The sequence below is a fragment of the Enhydra lutris genome, unplaced genomic scaffold (assembly GCF_002288905.1).
Source record: "Enhydra lutris kenyoni isolate GAN:26980312 unplaced genomic scaffold, ASM228890v2 scaffoldscaffold31, whole genome shotgun sequence".
Taxonomy (NCBI): Eukaryota; Metazoa; Chordata; class Mammalia; order Carnivora; family Mustelidae; genus Enhydra; species Enhydra lutris.
In genome coordinates this window covers 1459382-1465381 of record NW_019154115.1, presented here as the reverse complement: position 1 = coordinate 1465381, position 6000 = coordinate 1459382, and the positions used below count along the sequence as shown (strand labels likewise).

The window sequence follows — 6000 nt, the reverse complement described above, 5'->3', positions numbered from 1 at the left end:
ACACACACACACACACACACACACACACACACACACACACACACACACAAGGCAGGGGAGGGGCTGGCAGAGAGGGAGAGACTCTCAAGCAGACTCCCTGCCCAAGGCTCAAAGCCATGACCTTGAGATCATAACCTGAGCCAAAATCAAGAAACAAATGCTTAACTGAGTAAGCCACCCAGGTGCCCCTATTTTATATTTTAAATTTAACTTGTGTCCTGAACAGAACCCTTGGTGATTTTGTTACAGTATAATAATTTTATACAGAGTACTCTTGAAGGCAGTAGGAAAAGAATATCAGTTACCAAATTTGGTCTACATGATATTAGATCTTTAACGCAGGTCTCATCTTTTTTATTCTTTTTAAAGATGTGTATTGTGCAGTGTTACAGTATATTGAAAATATACAGTTGTGCCAGATACCTTGCAAGATCCCTGTGCTAGAAGCTTTCTATATATTGTCTCTCATCCCCATAACTGCAGATATACTTTTTTTGTTGTTGAAAAAAAAAAAAAGATGATGATATCTGGAAAGCTTTTAAAAAAGTGTGTGTGTAATAATGGGTGTGTTGTTTTGGATTAAAATCCCTGTGTGGTATATTGTAAGATGACCTTCTGCCATATTGTTGAGGAATGAAGTTTCTATTATCAAACTGGAGTCATCTCCACTGGGACTAAAGAGTAGTGGTCTTCAGGAAGCTGTGAGGGTGTTGAACTATTGCTGTTAACTGTGATATTAATCATCGGTGATATCAGTGTGGACTGTTATTGCTGGAGGGTTTTTTCTTTTTCTCCTATCCCTCCACACCCCCCTCCCCCACCACCTTTGCATTCCTTCTTCCATTATGTGCTTATCAATTAATTCTTAAATCTTCCAAGTGTGAGTACCTTTCTTAATTTTAGTCTTTGGCTTTTATAATGACATTGCAAGTTTTTTTTCTTAAAACAGAATCTTTACAATGGTTCTGATTATGTCAAAAGGAAAATCTGGCATGTGTTTGGATTTTTTTCTTAAGTTGATACATGTTTTAGTTTATCAGGGTTCACATTAAAGAAACCAACAGTAATCTGTACTTATTTCTTTTCTCTTAAATAGGAATATTTCATTATGGTCTTATTTTCTTATTATTGACATGATGTTCCACAATATTTAAAGTTGGTCATTGTCACATATATTTATATATGTGTTTTAAAAGGGAACTGGTTTCCTAATTATCTGCCTCTTATTTACGAGGAATATGAGTGCTAAAGAAATGCAGACAGGTGTCTAGAGTTCATTAAAGCCTAGTTTGAGTTTTTATCTTGTTGGCATAGGAATTTACAGTGATTCATTGGGTTGTTTATTTATTTAACTGGTTTCATTTTAAACGTATCCTTGCCCCAACAATGATTTACTTTAGAACAGTATTCTGTTGAGTACAGGGATTAATTTAACTTAACATCCAAATATCTGATTCTGTAATTATTAAAATCAATATAAACAACACCATTGTGTTGGTAATCATTTGGGGACACTTTTTAGTATGAAAATATTTGGGGCACCTAAGTGGCTCTGTCAGTTAAGCGTCCAACACTTGATGTCCAACACTTGACCTCAGCTCAGATCTTGATCTCAGGGTCATGATTTCAAGCCTCCCCTCCACCCAGTTGGGCTCCACGCTGGGCGTGTGGCCTACTTACAAAAAAAATATATATATATAATAATAATAATAATAATAATAATAAATCTTTGGGGGCACCTGGATGGCTCAGTCGGTTGGGTGTCTGCTTTCGGCTTGGGTCATGATCCCAGAGTCCTGGGATCAAGCCCCCCATCGGGCTCCCTGCTTGGCAGGAGGCCTTCTTCTCCCTCTCCCTTTGTCTGCTGCTCCCTCTGCTTGTGCTCTCTCTTGCTCTCTCTCTCTCTCTCTGTCAAATAAATAAATAAAATCTTAAAAAAAAAGTTTGGTAATTCTAAAATGCTGTTTATTTGTTTTTTGATCTTTTCAGAATATAATTTGTCTGATAATACTGTTAATTATTGGGGAAAACAAAGAGTGTTTGGATTTTCTTCTCATATTCTGAAGATCGGGATTATTTTGCCTGACTGAACATGATTTCTGAGGCTTTTCAAAATATAATACACAGAATAATTTTTTTTCTCTCTGCCTCTACCGCATGAGCTCATTTGTCACTGGTAATTTTTTTTTTTTTAATGCATCCCACATGTCAAGCTGCTTCCTACGCAGAATAATATCAAGAATATAAACCTGATTGATTCTGTATTTTGGGATAAATGAGGTACTCTTAGATACAGACTCATCTCAGTCTCATACAGCGTAGGCCTTCCAGTATTGCTAGGATATTGGATGGAGCAGCCAAGAATGACTTTTTTCCTCCTACGTTACCAACCAGGAAGTTTCTGTGGTGAGAGAAATATTCCCTGCATTCAGAGAATGCTGTCATCATATGGAAAGTATAACTGGAAACAAGGAGAGAGGCAGTCTCAAAACAGCGCTCGAGTCATAGATTTCATATATGCCAGGAGAAAATATAGTCTAATTTTCATTTTGATGAGCTAGGTATGAATTTATTTTGAAATGGTTCTGGCATTTCTTTTACAACTGGAGATATTTTGTGTCCTTTCTTCTATTTCTCTTAATTTAAAATTTCTGTGTCTACCCCTCTGTGTAAAAGATTGCCAAGACCCAGAATAGTGTGGTTTTGATGAGAGTAGTTGAAAGTGTTTGTTATTGATGTTTTAAAGAATCCCTTTATCAAAAATGATTGGCCACTAATGACGGGGTTCATTATGTCATTCTCTAAAATCCAAAGATGAATCTGGGTGGAGAATGAAGGGCAGGGAAGCAAGAAGAGGATGATAAGAGCTCAACATAGATGGCTGGAATGGCAGAGCAAGTGGGAGATTTTATCTCTTATAGTCTATGGGGAATATTGAGATCTTATTTCTCTTACAATTTAGAACACTTAATAGACAAATTCAAACTATATGTTAGATTTCTAAACTACAGAAGTTATCTTTAGTCTATGGTTACAGTTTACTTTTTTAATTAAAATTAGTACCAATTTTGTGTTATATTTGTACTATTATTTTATATTGTAACTATTTTTTTATCTTAATCTATTCTTCAAAACAAATTTAACAAAATTTATGTTGATTATATTTCAGGATGAACCAAATTCATATCAAAGGATCTTAGGAATGAGGGGGAGAGACATAAAAAAGCAGTGAGTAAGACACAGCTGGATTTTCAGATCCTGGTTAGAAAAATCAGCTTTTGACAGAAAGCTGAGAAAATTTTATGTTTATTATTGAAGAAAAGTAAATTCGAAGACCTCACAAATATCTTTTTAAAGTCTGCTCCAAAATTGAAAGGTAGCACTTCCTCTTAGGAACTTAATTTGCCTGGAAAATGTAGACATTTTAAGGCAGTTAACTGCTTCTGGCTCCTCAGTGACCTTATCACTGCTCATTAATCTTCTATGTATGAAAGTACTCAACATCTCAACTCCACCTATTTTTCCATGGTCACACGAAGGCAATGGTTTCTGAATATATTCTAGACTATTTTTTGGCTTTGGTTTTGGTGTTTTTCTTTTTTCTTTCCAGATTTCACTCTACATGGGATTTAAGAACTGAATTCAATTTGACACATCACTCTTCCACACCATATTGCCTTACAAACACTTGTGGGACAAATATTTCAAGATTTTTCTACATGGGTTATGGGTACAATATTAGAAATTACTTTTAGCCAGTATGAAAAATATACTGTGGATTGATTTAATAATACATTTACTCAGCAAACATTTATTGAGCCCATATTCCATAACCAGGTACTGGGAGTACAGAGATAAGTAAGATGTGATTCCTGCCTCTGAGGAGTAGCTCATTGTTTGCCTCTAAAGTCTTAAACTGGGGTACAAAGAAATAAGAGGCTGAACTAGCTGGTCCAGATAAGGTAATTTATTTTTTTTATTTTAATTTTTTATATTTATTTTCAGCGTAACAGTATTCATTGTTTTTGCACCACACCCAGTGCTCCATGCAATCCGTGCCCTCTCCAATACCCACCACCTGGTTCCCCCAACCTCCTACCCCTCGCCTCTTCAAAACCCTCAGATTGTTTTTCAGAGTCCATAGTCTCTCATGGTTCACCTCCCCTTCCAATTTCCCTCAACTCCCTGGATTTGAAAAAATAATGAACTGTAGAGGCAAAGCGCAAATTGTTGGGTGTTATGTTCTATTTGTCTAGAAAAGCTTGAAAAATAAAATTCAAGTAAACAGTAGAGTTGTTTTTCTCCAGAGGGTTTTACAGTGATTATTAAATGTTTTAATAAACATTCCCCCAGGGACTACTATGTGCAAGCCTCATGCTCAACACTAGGGATATGAATGTACGAGATTAAGTATTTCATTCTCTAGGAAGACCATGAGAGAGAGAGAGCTATATGAGTAATTACCATGTGGCAGGGGTAGACATTTTATTACCAAACTTTGTACCAACTGATACCTCTTGGTTGCAATGACACGAGGGAATAAAAGAGAGACTAAGGCCAGGAAGCCAGAAGTCACCAGATGACTGAGGGAAGCACCAATTCCTGTTTAGGAGAATCTTTCAAAAGCTCTTCTTATTTTTTAGATCATATATCAGGAATTTCCATGATAAATACCAAGAGAAAAATCAAAATATGTCATAAAGCATGAAAATATTTTTGTTACAAAGAGGCATTTTGGTTATCATAACAAAACCTTGTATCTTGGCGCTGTCTTATAGTTGACCCTCTAAGGAGATTTTCCATTGGGAGTAACTTCCCGTTTTGCAAATAAAGAAAGTAAATAAGGAAAGAGTAAAGGACCCTCTGTAGTGATACCACCAACAATGGCAGTCTGTTTGCTCTACTCTAATTGGGTACATCTATAAATTTGGTTGGAAGATCCCTAACATTAGGGATGTTATTAGGGAACTAATAGTCTTGTGGGATAGAACTGTTATTTGAGATGGCTTGATGATGCACAGAATTAGGAGACAGCACTTCTATAGGAGATACATACTTCCTGTTTTTATTTCGTTTCTTGGCTAGTTGAAGAGGTTGGTATTATCCTTTCATATTCCTTAAACATCTTTTAAAAAGATGAAACACTTAAAGAATCTTTTGTGTCTGTGCTTTAGTTCTGTTTATGAGCTGCTGTGCTCTTTTCAGTTGGTATCATGATCTACTCCTAGACTCCTGTGCATCCAACAAAGGCTTCCTTTTTGGCAATTACACCCAGTTTGGGTTCCTTTTACTTTCTGTTATTTATAAACTTTCAAAATTGGTTATTAACTTTTTGGTTATTTCAGAGATAATAGTTTTAATTACTAAGTATACACTTATTTTTCCCATTTGAGATTTTCTTTGTTACACTACTTTTGAAATTAAAGGTGTTTGTAGAGTACTCAAGAGATTCAAAGCCTTGAATTTTATAAGTAATACTTGGGTATGCTTTTTTGTTTTTAACTATATTTGAGGCATGTTATTGCTCACTTCCATGTGCTAGAATTTCACCTATTATAGACTAAGAATTCTTTCTCACCGTTTCTGTAAGAGTAGTTTAAAAGGTGAGTCTAATTTATTTTGAGTGATATTCGTCATTAGATCAGAGTGGCTATTAAATTTCAAAGATTATCATAGTGATTATGATTATTGCTACAGCTGGAGGCAGTGTTCTGTGGAACCTATTAGGGTATTAGTCTTGGTTCTAGTGCAAGGTTTGGCAAGCTTTACTTTTGAATTAAAGTTTATAGTTTTGCCATCATCAGAGAGTTTATAGAATATCAACTGCATTGTTAGGAAGTACCACCTGAGACTGATTGGTAGTAGCTGCCTGGAGAACCTGTTGACAATTAGGAGGCTTGTGGGAGACATTTGTAAAGGAGTGTTGCAGTCTAATAGTGTCTGACATGATCATAAATTGGGAAGGGATAGAGTGAGATTTGTGTTACCTATGCCATATGT

General features: G+C 35.7%; 1 protein-coding gene across 2 annotated transcripts in view; it reads left to right on the top strand.

Moving 5' to 3' along the window:
- The window catches only part of LOC111153232 (pseudopodium enriched atypical kinase 1), a 300842-nt gene that overhangs the window by 86989 nt on the left and 207853 nt on the right, over positions 1-6000 (top strand). Inside the window, exon 3 of one of the 2 annotated variants that reach the window (XM_022512129.1) lies at positions 3170-3228. The gene's annotated coding sequence lies outside the window, so the exon portion shown is untranslated. Of the gene's footprint in view, positions 1-3169; positions 3229-6000 lie in introns of those variants that run through there. The other variant, XM_022512130.1, reaches the window with a different exon arrangement.